This window comes from Dendrobates tinctorius, unplaced genomic scaffold, assembly GCF_039654945.1.
Source record: "Dendrobates tinctorius isolate UK_male_01 unplaced genomic scaffold, ASM3965494v1 ptg000016l, whole genome shotgun sequence".
NCBI lineage: Eukaryota > Metazoa > Chordata > Amphibia > Anura > Dendrobatidae > Dendrobates > Dendrobates tinctorius.
The window spans coordinates 76524066-76538160 of record NW_027361684.1 but is presented as its reverse complement, the minus strand read 5'-3'; positions in this window follow the sequence as shown (position 1 = coordinate 76538160).

Below are 14095 nucleotides of genomic sequence, written 5' to 3'. Positions count from 1 at the left end.
CCAGAGACATAGCAATTAGAAAATGTGTAAGGTATGTGGAAAGGGGTGGGGAAGTGGAAGTGCTGATAACAGTGCACATAGGCGTCAAAGACATGGGGCAGGTGCAACTATACCTATTGCTGGAGCACAAGAAACACGCCCATCAATGACACATTGTTTCTTGTCTCACTTTGCAGGGAGACACGGGATAACACTTTTCAAGCCAGACCTGTGCAAACATGTGGTCAATTGGATAGCAGATAATTCTTCTAGCATGCTTGCCAGCACCACACACCCTGATCCTGCTTCCTTCCAACATGTCAAGTCCCATGAGACCAGTGATCCCACACTATGACAATCCAAGGAGCTATTTACATTATCATTTCTTGATTGTGGCCTCTCACCTTGCATGTTCCAAGAGGGACAGAAGCCCTTGCTATTTATTGATTCACAAAATTACAGCAGTCACGGTCACAAAAAGATGATTATGGGGAATGGCAAATTTTATTTAAGGAGGTAAAATATTAATGAGACAGTTGCCAATAAGTCATGTTGTTGTTAAGTTACCAAGTCAGGAGGACCAGGGTGCAGTGGTAGAAGAGAAGGTGGTGGATGTTAGTCACTGATCCAACCTAGGAAGCTGGCGTGCAGAGTGAGGTCAGAAGCACTAAGAGGAAGGGATCAGCAGCATCGAAACAAGCAGGAAGTGGTAGTGGTGTGACCAGAGAGAGAAGGTGGACAACTGATCCGCAGAGCAGTGACAGTCGTGAATTTCTCCGTCAAAGCGTTACCTGTGCCATGTGAAAATCAGCAGGGGTCTGACCACTAAGTGCTTAACCACCACCAGCATGATTAGGCACTTCATCTAAGCACCTGACTCGGTGAGCCAAACACCTGTGTCCACAATTTGTGCAGGTAGGTGACACCACAGCCTCTTCACTTGTGCTAGGTGTTTGCCAATCACCTGTCAATGACACTGGTGCAGATACCTCTTGCCATGCACCTGTCCTTACACATTGTGAGGCACCATCATTAGGCACTTCCAAATCCTTGTCCCAGCATACTGTTCAGCTGTCCCTACTTCAGAATTTTGGGATTTTTTTACAATTAAAAAATATGAGACAAGTCTGCTGCTGCGCTGTGTTATTAAATGGGTGTTTGTGTTAAAGAACTTGAAGGACGTTTGATACAGTCTTAGGAGACCTCAGAATGTTATGTACGGTACATCTTTTCAACAAGGAAACCTGCAGTTCAAGGCAAATAGACATATTTAGTTTTTAAATCATGACACCTGGTAAAATTAGATTTCAAAGGATTTGATCATATCTATTTGATACAAGTATGTCTAAAACTCAATCCATTAAAATTTGAAATTTTAGTTTATATCTTGAGAAAAAAGAATTTCCAATAGTCAAAGCAATAACAATTTATCAAAGTGTAATTTAATATGCTGAATCTTGTACATTATTTTATAGCATGTCACCCTGGACAATTGTCATTAAAATGTACAATTTTCTTTACTAAGAAAAGAAGAGGAATACTGAAATAAGTCACAACGTGTAAAAAATGTGTTTTTATTGAATAAATCACAGCAGCCCTTTTTCCCACCCTGTGCAATTTTTACCCTGTCATTATACAGTAGCTAGTGATTATGGGAATTTCAAAACAATTCTGAGTATAATAAATGAGGTTAGGATGGTATTCATTAACATAACCTCCTGTGACTTTCCCATCCTATGAGCATTAATCAACTAACTAGGTAATAAAATTAGCTACTTTGCCATGTATTTGTAGCTAAAAGATGTCAGAGTGCTATACTTTAATTACATGTTTAATCATAAACATTGTGGGCTGATGTGATGTCTTCAAATAATAATATATTCTCTTCATCTTTTCCTGCTATAAAATACCAGAGTAACATATTTCAAAAATAAATAATGTAATAGCTTTAAAAGTGTTTCACAAATTTTAAATTGGCATTTAGAATAGATCATCATTATATAATTTGTGCATGTCCTACTGCTTGGACATCCATAGGGTGAAAAGACAAAACACAAAAGATCACGCTGTATGGCACATTGGTTCTCGCTACACTTCTGCCGGAGAGTTCAATTTTCTCAACTTGTTTGCATAGGTATTCTTCCAAACTGCAAAACATTACATATATATATATATATATATATATATATATATATATACACACAGCTCAAAGAAATAAAGGGAACACAAACAGCCTTTTGCAAGTGGAATAGTGTTCTCTTTTTTTTTCTGAGCAGTATAGATAGTATGAAGGTCCTCACTGCACTATATACAGTATATATAGTATGAAGGTCCTCACTGCCCCTTATATATAGAATGATGGCCCACTGCCCCATATATACACTCACTGGCCACTTTATTAGGTACACCTGTCCAACTGTGTGTTAAGACTTAATTTCTAATCAGCCAATCACATGGCGGCAACTCAGTGCATTTAGGCATGTAGACATGGTCAAGACAATCTCCTGCAGTTCAAACCGAGCATCAGTATGGGGAAGAAAGGTGATTTGAGTGCCTTTGAACGTGGCATGATTGTTGGTTGCCAGAAGGGCTGGTCTGAGAATTTCAGAAACTGCTGATCTACTGGGATTTTCACGCACAACCATCTCTAGGGTTTACAGAGAATGGTCCGAAAAAGAAAAAAAATCCAGTGAGCGGCAGTTCTGTGGCCGGAAATGCCATGTTGATGCCAGAGGTCAGAGGAGAATGGGCAGACTGGTTCGAGCTGATAGAAAGGCAACAGTGACTCAAATTGCCACCCGTTACAACCAAGGTAGGCAGAAGAGCATCTCTGAACGCACAGTGCGTCGAACTTTGAGGCAGATGGGCTACAGCAGCAGAAGACCACACTGGGTACCACTCCTCTCAGCTAAGAACAGGAAACTGAGGCTACAATTTGCACAAGCTCATCGAAATTGGACAGTAGAAGATTGGAAAAACGTTGCCTGGTCTGATGAGTCTCGATTTCTGCTGCGACATTCGGATGGTAGGGTCAGAATTTGGCGTAAACAACATGAAAGCATGGATCCATCCTGCCTTGTATCAATGGTTCAGGCTGGTGGTGGTGGTGTCATGGTGTGGGGAATTTTTTCTGGGCACTCTTTGGGCCCCTTGGTACCAATTGAGCATCGTTGCAATGCCACAGCCTACCTGAGTATTGTTGCTGACCATGTCCATCCCTTTATGACCACAATGTACCCAACATCTGATGGCTACTTTCAGCAGGATAATGCGCCATGTCATAAAGCTCGAATCATCTCAGATTGGTTTCTTGAACATGACAATGAGTTTACTGTACTCAAATGGCCTCCTCAGTCACCAGATCTCAATCCAATAGAGCATCTTAGGGATATGGTGGAACGGGAGATTCGCATCAGGGATGTGCAGCCGACAAATCTGCGCCAACTGTGTGATGCCATCATGTCAATATGGTCCAAAATCTCTGAGGAATGCTTCCAGCACCTTGTTGAATCTCTGCCACGAAGAATTGAGGCAGTTCTGAAGGCAAAAGGGGGTCCAACCCCTTACTAGCATGGTGTACCTAATAAAGTGGCCAGTGAGTGTATATATAGTATGAAGGTCACCACATATATAGTATTATGACACCACTGCCCCATATATATATATTAATAAGGTCCCCACTGCTACCCACATATACAGTATGATGATCCGCGCTGCACCATATATATAGTAGGATGGTCACAGTTTCCCCATACACATAGTATGATGGCCTCAGTTCCCCCATATATAGTAGGATGGACCCAGTTTCCCCCATATATAGTATGTTGTCCCCACAGCCAGTTCATATAAAAAATAATGAAATTTATACTCACCTCCTCCTGATTCCCGGCACTGCAGCCTCTTTATTTTCTTCCTGCCTGCAGAGCGGCACAAGACAACAGCGTCATTGAGCTGCCTGCATGAGCACGCTGATGTCTCATGAAAGCTGCTGCCTGCAAGCATTTGCCTTCCTGCCCTCCGGCCCATCCCGCTCCTGCACTGAGGAAAGTTGCCGACATCAATGAGCCCACAGGAACCAGCTGACAGGGCAGGAGATATGAAGATGTCGCTCTGCACACAGGAATCAGCTGACATGCAAAGAAGCTGTGCGTCAACAATCAACAGCTGACAGAGCCCAGGCACTGTGTGACTGAAGTAAACTGCTAATTCACTGACATACAGTGCATCGGATACAGCCTGGAGTGCGCACGCTGGATATGCTCCGTCCCCACCCTTAGAAAGCTGTATTCAGAGTGTGTGGAGCTGAATACGGATTTGCTTCAAAAACAGCATTGGAGGACATCTTTTACAAGGTTTTGAAAGGTTTTCCTTCATATTTAGTTTTAAAGTATGTTTGAAAGATTATTAAAATCACTTGTTCTACATTATTATTTAATAAAAATGAAAACTACAGTTATGCTTTATGCCTCTCCTACAGCCAAATCTGATCTAATGCTTAATACCAACAAGGGGCAGCACCCCAAAACACTGTGTCTTGAAAAATTAAGATTCTGATTTGGATTTTATCCTAAGTTATGTTGTAAGGCTCGTTAAAGGGTCAATATTAACTTTTATGATTGCTACTTCCACTAGGTGGCACAAGAGTTCAAGTCCTCTTCCTCTCTGAAGACGAGCATTGAATAACTTATAAGCCTCCTTACACTGACATGCCAGACATGTCACTCTCCATAAGGAGAAATGTTATCTCTTAGATCTATGCCTCCATATACAGTGGGTACAGAAAGTATTCAGACCCCTTTAAATTCTCCACTCTTTGCTTCATTGCAGCCATTTGGTAAATTCAAAAAAGTTCATTTTTTTTCCTCATTAATGTACATACTACACCCCATCTTGATTGAGAATAAACAGAAATGTAGAAATGTTTGCAAATTTATTAAAACAGAAAAACCGAAATATCACAAGTTCATAAGTTTTCAGACCCTTTGCTCAGACTATCATATTTAAGTCACATGCTGTCTATTTCTGTGCAACAATTATATTGGTACTACGGAATCTGATTGTGTGGGATAATATGACACTATGAGTCCAAAGTTGATGCAAATAAGTATATGTAACAAGTGTAACAAAACTAACAGGACACTTCCTGCAATTGTAACGAATGCACACCTCAATATAGAAATGTCCAGAGTAACTGAAGAGCAGGGCGCGACCGATAATATAACCAGTCCAACAGTAATATAATGCAGGTGTGTAAAAGGCACTAAACATAGGAGTCCAGCAGAAACTATGAGTAAGCACACCACATTTAATGAGGCAATCCAGCAATATTAAGAATGAGCACGCACACAGCACTAAAGTGTAGAAGTCCAGAAATCATAAAGGTGGAATTGCACTTGGCACTTAAATGTGGAAGTCCAGCTTTATACAGGAGTGGCACTAACAAGAGAAGGTCACTATGTGTACCTTTTGGGCTGAAAGTCCCGCACAAGTCCAGCACCACAGACCACACAAACACAGGCCTAGAGGAGATGATGATGTCAGGATTCCTTACAAGCCACAGCAGTTCCAGAGGCGAATAGCTCCAACTAGAAGTCCAGACAGTACAATAGTTAAGCACAAACAGCATCAGGGAGATACACAGAGGACTGTAGGCAGCAGAACGTGGAGAGGCAAAGCACCGAGTAACGAGCAGCAGCAGTAGAGAGTCCACCAGCAGAACAGCAGGAGCTCAGCAGTCAACAGCAGCAAATACTCAGGCACAGAGGAGCACACATCCTGGACTTAAATAATCAGCACAGACAGGAAGTTCCATGATTGGGTGAGATACAAGACTCCATCTTGGTTCAGGGAAAACAGGCACAAAGGAAAGTTTGGAAACCTTACACCTTGTAATCCTCTTTGAGATAGTTCTACTCCTTCATTGGAGTTCAGCTGTGTTTAATTAAACTAATAGGACTTGATTTGGAAAGGCTCACACCTGTCTTTATAAGCTCACAGCTCACAGTGCATGTCAGACTAAATGAGAATCATGAGGTCAAAGGAATTGGCGAATGAGTTCAGAAACAGAATTGTGGCAAGACACATATCTGGCCAAGGTTATAAAAGAATTTCTGCAGTACTCAAGGTTTCTAAGAGCACAGTGGCCTCCAAAATCCATAAATGGAATAAGTTTGGGAACACCAGATGTCTTCCTAGATTTGGCCATCCAGCCAAACTGAGCAATCGTGGGAGAAGAGCCTTGGTGAGAGAGGTAAAGAAGAACTCCTAGGTCACTGTGGTTGAGCTTTAGAGATGCAGTAGGGAGATGGGAGAAAGTTCCACAAAGTCTACTATCACTGCAGCCCTCCACTAGTCAGGCCTTTAAGGCAGAGTGGCTCAACAGAAGCCACTCCTGAGTGCAAGACATATGAAAGTCCACATAGAATTTCCTAAATAACACATGATGGACACAAATACTATGAGAAGTAAGATTCTGAAGAGACGAAGATAGACCTTTTTGGTGATAATTCTAAGCAGAATGTGTGGAGAAAACCAGGCCCTGCTCATCACATGCCCAATACAATCCCAACAGTGGAACATGGTGGTGGCAGCATCATGCTATGGAGGTGTTTTTCAGCTGCAGGGTTAAGACGACTGGTTGCAATTGAATGAAACATGAATGCGGCAAAGTACAGAGATATCCTGGGTGAAAACCTCTTCCAGAGTGCTCTGGACCTCAGACTTGGCAAAAGGTTCACCTTCCAACAAGACAAGGACCCTAAGCACATAGCTAAAATATCAAAGGAGCAGCTTCAGAACAACTCTGTGACCATTCTTGACTGACCCAGCCAGAGCCCTGACCTTAACCTAATTGAGCATCTCTGGAGAGACCTGAAAATGGCTGTCCACCAATGATCACCATCCAACCTGATGGAACTGGAGAGGATCTGCAAGGAAAATGGCAGAGGATCCCCAAATCCAGGTGTGTAAAACTTGCTGCATCAGTCTCAAGAAGACTTATGGCTGTACTAACTCAAAAGTGTGCTGCTATTCAATACTGAGCAAAGGGTCTGAATACTTATGACCATGTGATATTTCAGTTTTTCTTTTTTAATAAATTTGCAAAAATTTCTTCATTTCTATTTTTTCAGTCAAGATGGGGTGCAGAGTGTACAATAATGAGAAAAAAATGAACTTTTTTGAATTTACCAAATGGCTGCAGTGAAGCAAAGAGTTAACAATTTAAAGGGGTCTGAATACTTTCCGTACCCACTGTAAATTTACAGAGATATGGGAAAATAGAATCTTCCAAAATATTTCTATGGATACCTTGCTACATCTCCATAACTCAATACCTGATTAAAGCCATAATATGTTCATTTGCATGTCAAGATACGTAAAACACCTCAGAAATAAAAAAATAAACTTCCGTTTTTAACCTTGCACAGTTTTTAAAATATCTCCTCTTTATAAATGTGTTAACGTCAGATCTTGTTAAGATAATATTGTGTTGTCCAGAACGTGATATTACAACATATAAAGGTGCTTACATTTTTGCATATAATTAGCTTGGTGTTAGGTCACTATGGAATGCAAAATATAAACAAAAGCTTATTCACGATTTTTTAATGTCAAGTTAAATTTTCAGATTAGCTTAGCTTTCTGGCTCACTGCTTTCATTTATTACATACTGTATCCTCCTGCACCTTTGCTCATAATGGTCAATTTACCAGAAACCTAGGAATTATCATCTATCCTGTTTGCTGATTATGCCCACTTATGGTGTATTCTGTCAAAGAGTCGAGATGTATACCGAAAGCTAGATTCCCACTGTTTGATGTATTGTTTCATTTACCAAGTCATGGCTGTCACTGGAGTTTATGAATTCACAACTAATGATTAAATGAAACAGCTTAGTCAGCACTAATGTCCATCTAAACGTCATATAGAAACCATAGCTATGTTTATACATAACAAATAAGCCATGTTACAATTCAAATTCTGTATAAATTTTATAAAAAGAAAAAAGCAAAATAATAGTTAGGTAGCAGAAATTTCACTAGTAAATTTGATGCAATTTTCTACTTCTATCTATAGTTTTAATGAAGTGCTTTTTCAGCCTCTGTAATAAAAATGTGAATATACCAATGTCATGAGAGTAGTTTAAGTCACTTGGTTAATTCAGGGATATAAAAGTTGAAAATAAAGTGGTTGATAATTAGACATGTAGGCTTCCCATACTCCTGAAATTGTTATTCGCAATGGAGTCTTCTAATGAGTATGATTACTTGAAAAGTTAATTGGTAAATACAACAATAGGGATCTCATCAGTCCTAAAGACAAGGGTTCTTGGTCCCTACTGTTGAAGAAAATGTACTGAAAAAATGGGGAAAATAAAGTCCCCTTCACACATAGCGAGATCGCTAGCGATCTCGCTAAATCGTCACCGATTTTGTGACGCAACAGCGATATCTCTAGCAATCTCGCTACATGTGACACTTACCTCCGACCCGGCTCCCCGCTGGATATCGCTGATTGCGTGAGATCGTCCTGGTCCATTTCTCATCGTTAGCTTTCTGCTGGTGCCAACGAGCGACTCCATGGATGCGGGCGGAAGACGTCACTCTCGCTGCGTGTGACAGGTAAGTGCCGACCGCCGACCGCTGCTGCATCGCTGGTGAGATCTGCCTGTTTGGCAGCTCACTAGTGACCATTTAGCGATGCACCAGCTATTCTTACCAGGTCGAATCGTTGTCGGGATCGCTGGTGCATCGCTAAATGTAACGGGGACTTAAGGGCTGATGAGCCCTGGTACAGTTCTGCGAATGCGCACAAGGTCACAACATCATCATGACCAGCGTCAGCTTTCTGCACTCTTGCACAGAAACTTACTGGGCTTTGTCAGAGCCAGAAGTCCCTGCCTGGAATGATGAAGCTTAAGAATTCAACAATTGTGATAAGAAGAGGTGGCGACAGTGAAAACCAGAGGAGCCAGTAAGGTGAGCAGTGAATGAGTATAAATATTTTTTTTATGATTTACATATAATGTTCATTATACTCTGTTGTCTATAGAGACCCCAAAGCATGATGAGGGACATTAACTTCCCAGAGTATAACATCTACAGTGCTGTGCAAATTAATTGGGACAAAGCACTTTTCCTTCCTCTAGTGTTAGGGTTGTGACCGACCCGTTTTAGGTTTTAAATGCATACAAATTCTACATACACTTGTTTATTGCATCAAGACTTATTGACTTTTTCAGGAACTTATTTTTAAACAAAATACAATAAAATAAAACTATTTTACTAAATTGTAAAATGCTCTTATTAAAATTATAACATTTGTGTTGTTGGGGTCAATTTCGATCCAGGTCTAATATAAGAGTAAAAAAACAATAATAAGTCCCAAAACTGAACTCATAAACACAATATAAACCAACAGCCCACAGCCAGCTCTACTTCCAACAACTTGAGTTAGGGACATGTCCAGGCATGTATGGCCAAATCAGCTTAAAGTTGGTACTTTGCAGAGTATACATCTCCAGTTTACACATGAAACATTAGGAGAAGATTTGATGCAAGCCAAATTCTGGATTATATCTTAGATGATAATGAATCAGAGGACACACAGCAGCAAACTGATACAGATGAACAGGTTTCTGAGGAGGAAGAGGATGTGGAGTATCAACCGGAAGACACAGACAGTTCTGATCAGTCTGATGAGGAGGTCACTGGTGCTGAAGCTGCTCCCGCTGAAAGATTCAAATCCAAAAGTGGCAAGATCAGTTGGAGCTCAGTACCTCCAGATGTACATGGCAGGGCAGATGCTGCAAATGTAATAAAAATGACCCCTGGGATCACAAGGTTTGCTGTGACAAGAGTAAGTGACATCAAGACATGTTTTGATCTGTTTATGTCATTGTCAATAAAAAAAGTCATTATTGCTATGACAAACCTTGAAGGAAAAAAAGTCCACGGCAACATGTGGAATGACCTTCATGATGATATCCTGGATGCCTACATTGGTGTTCTTCTCCTTGCTGGAGTGTACAAATCCTGCAATGAGGCCACTGATAGTCTCTGGGTCGCATCGACAGGCAGAAATATTTTCCGGGCAACAATGTCACTTCAAAAGTTTCAAATGATATCAAGAGTCCTCAGATTTGACAACAAAATCTGACAAACTTGCTCCCATCAGGGATGTTTGGGAGAAATGGGTGCAGCTCCTTCCATTGATGTTCAACCCAGGGCCAGAGGTGACAGTAGATGAACGTTTTCTCCCTTTCTGTGGAAAATGCCCCTTCCAGCAATACATGCCAAGTAAGCCAGGCAAATACGGCATAAAAATCTGGGCAGCCTGTGATGCAAAAACTAGCTATGCATGGAATCTACAGATTTACACAGGCAAGTCTGCAAGCGGCATCCCTGAAAAAAAACAAGGAAAACGTGTAGTCCTCGATATGACTACTGGACTGCAGGGTCACAACATTACTTGTGACAATTTTTTTTACCAGCTATGACCTTGGACAAGAACTTCTCAGGAGGAAAATCACCACGGTGGGCACAGTGAAAAAAAAACAAACCTGAGCTGCCCGCTGAATTGTTGCAGATGAAGGACAGGGCTCCACTTTCCTCAAAGTTTGTTTTTACAGACACCACCACTGCTGTTTCATACTGCCCCAAAAAACGACGGAATGTGGTACTGATGTCCACACTTCACAAAGATGCAGCTGTGTCATCAGGAAGTGACAAAAAGCCCAGAATCATCCTGGACTATAGCAAAAACAAAGGAGGAGTGGACAACCTGGACAAGCTGACTGCCACCTACACTTGCCAGCGAATGACTAGGAGATGGCCAATGGTTGTATTTTACAACATCCTTGATGTGTCAGCATGCAATTCATTTGTGTTGTGGACCCACATTCATCAAGGATGGAATTCAAAGAAAAAAAATAAGCGGAGGATGTTTCTTGAGGAACTAGGAAGATCCCTTGTCAAGGCGCACATTGACCAAAGGAAACGAGTGCCCGGAGACCCAGCCACTGCAGCCTTGGTCCAACAACTCCAGAGCTCAACAAGTGCTCCGTCCACACCCACAGCAACACAAAGAGCATCATCACCAACATCCTCCTCAACCAGGCCTGCCTCAACATCAACCACAACAGCCACAACCCCAGTGAGACCACCTGATTCTAAAAGAAAGAGGTGTCAGGTCTGCCCTAGCAATAAGGACAGAAAGACAAACACATCGTGGTTCGCCTGCAAAAAATACCTCTGCAAAGAACACACAAAAAGTGTCACTTTTTGCCACACATGCATCTAAATACTAATGCATCTAAAAGCTAGTACTTTATTTCTGTTGATTTGATTGATTGATTGTTGTTTGTTTGTTTGACCTAGAAAAGCTACTTTTTATTATTATTGCTATTAATGTTAATATAATTTTCATCTTTTATTTGTATTAAAGTTCTATAAAAATAAAAAATCTGTTTTTTGCCTTTTTCATAAAGTAGTTAGATATGGGTCAAAATTGACCCGTAACACCATAGATGTTGCTAGAGTTAATAATATAAAATATATATATGTTTTTTTTTACATTTAAGAAATGTGTTCTAAAACCCTTCAGTAATAGTCAGGTAATATAACAAACTTTTTTAAGTTTATATTATTCTCTTGAGGTTCATTTGACAATATTTTTATATTGAAAATGAAGTGTATGCTCTCAAATGAAAGGCCCAGGGGGCCACAACAAAAATATTAAAATCAATCCTTCCATGGATGAGAAACCCTAACAAGGTAACTAAGAGGTAAGAAACAAATTGGATCATAAATAACTGTTTTTAGGGTATCCTAGGGGTGATTTAAGACACGGGTCAAAACCGACCCATTAACATAAGAAAGAGTAACAGAAAGCTAACACTAGAGGAAGGTTAAGTAAAATCGTAAGTTGGTTACCAGTCCATGATTCAAACCAGTTTTAACTGCTTTGAACAGGTGCGAGTGCCTGTTCAAAGTAGTTAAAACTGGTTTGAATCACTGACTGGTAACCAACTTACGATTTTACTTAAAAAAGTGCTTTGTCCCAATTAATTTGCTCAACACTGTAATTTCCTGGAAAAATCTCCATGAACAGGCAAATTTGAATTTTACCTGATCCACTCACCTTTTAACATTATGCAACAGCAGTTTAAACTTTATTTAACAATTCCCTCCTCCCCCAAGATTAAAATCATATTGTATACATTCAGTATATATGTTTAATCAGTATCTCTATATTAAAAAAATGCTTCATTCATAATATTTATTTTTAATACAGTTATAATTGCAGTGATTAATATGTATAATAAACCTCGGAAATCAAGCAGTACACTTTGAATCAAAGAACTTTAAGGATTTGGATTTCCCATGAGGTTTTGATTATAGCTAGACTTTCCTTAACCTGAGTCAAAAATTCAGGCAACCTTGGGCCCAGAGAAGGGGAAAAATATATTTTCACCTCCTGGTCAGGTGCTGCTCCTCTGTGCTCAGGAAAGATTACCCTTGCTACAGTTGTGGTCAAAAGTATTGACACTCCTGCAATTCTGTCAGATAATACTCAGTTTCTTCCTGAAAATGTTTGCAAACACAAATTTTGTGGTATTATTATCTTCATTTAATTTGTCTTCAATGAAAAAACACAAAAGAGAATGAAGGAATGAAGCAAAAAGCAAAACATTGATCATTTCACACAAAACTCCAAAAATGGGCCAGAAAAAAAGTTTTGACACCCTCAGCCTCATACTTGGTTGCACAACCTTTAGCCAAAATAACTTCGACCAACCGCTTCCGGTAACCATCAATGAGTTTCTTACAATGCTCTGCTGGAATTTTAGACCATTCTTCTTTGGCAAACTGCTCCAGGTCCCTGATATTTGAAGGGTGTCTTCTCCAAACTGCCAGTTTTAGATCTCTCCACAAGTGTTCTATGGGATTCAGGTCTAGACTCATTGCTGGCCACCTTAGAAGTCTCCAGTGCTTTCTCTCAAACCATTTTCTAGTGCTTTTTGAAGTGTGTTTTGGGTCATTGTCCTGCTGGAAGACCCATGACCTCTGAGGGAGACCCATCTTTCTCACACTGGGCCCTACATTATGCTGCAAAATTTGTTGGTAGTCTTCTGACTTCATAATGCCATGCACACGGTCAAGCAGTCCAGTGCAGAGGCAGCAAAGCAACCCCAAAATATCAGGGAACCTCCACCATGTTTGACTGTAGGGACTGTGTTCTTTTCTTTGAATGCCTCTTTTTTCTACTGTAAACTCTATGTTGATGCCTTTGCCCAAAAAGCTCTACTTTTGTCTCATCTGACCATAGAACATTCTTCCAAAACGTTTTAGGCTTTTTCAGGTATGTTTTGGCAAACTCCAGCCTGGCTTTTTTATGTCTCGGGGTAAGAAGAGGGGTCTTCCTGGGTCTCATACCATACAGTCCCTTTTCATTCAGACGCCGACGGATAGTAGGGGTTGACACTGTTGTACCCTTGGACTGCAGGGCAGCTTGAACTTGATTGGATGTTAGTCGAGGTTCTTTAGCCAACATCCACACAATCTTGCGTTGAAATCTCTTGTCAATTTTTCTTTTCCGTCCATATCTAGGGAGGTTAGCCACAGTGCCATGGGCTTTAAACTTCTTGATGACACTGCGCACGGTAGACACAGGAACATTCAGGTTTTTGGAGATGGACTTGTAGCCTTGAGATTGCTCATATTTCCTCAAAATTAGGTTTCTCAAGTCCTCAGACAGTTCTTTGGTCTTCTTTCTTTTCTTCATGCTAAATGTGGTATACACAAGGACACAGGACAGAGGTTGAGTCAACTTTAATCCATGTCAACTGGCTGCAAGTGTGATTTAGTTATTGCCAACACCTGTTAGGTGCCACAGGTAAGTTACAGGTGCTGTTAATTACATAAATTAGAGAAGCATCACATGATTTTTCGAACAGTGCCAATACTTTTGTCCACCCTCTTTTTTATGTTTGGTGTGGAATTATATCCAATCTGGCTTTAGGACAATTCTTTTTGTGTTTTTTCATTTAAGACAAATTAAATGAAGATAATAATACCAAAGAATTTGTGTTTGCAATCATTTTCAGGAACAAAAC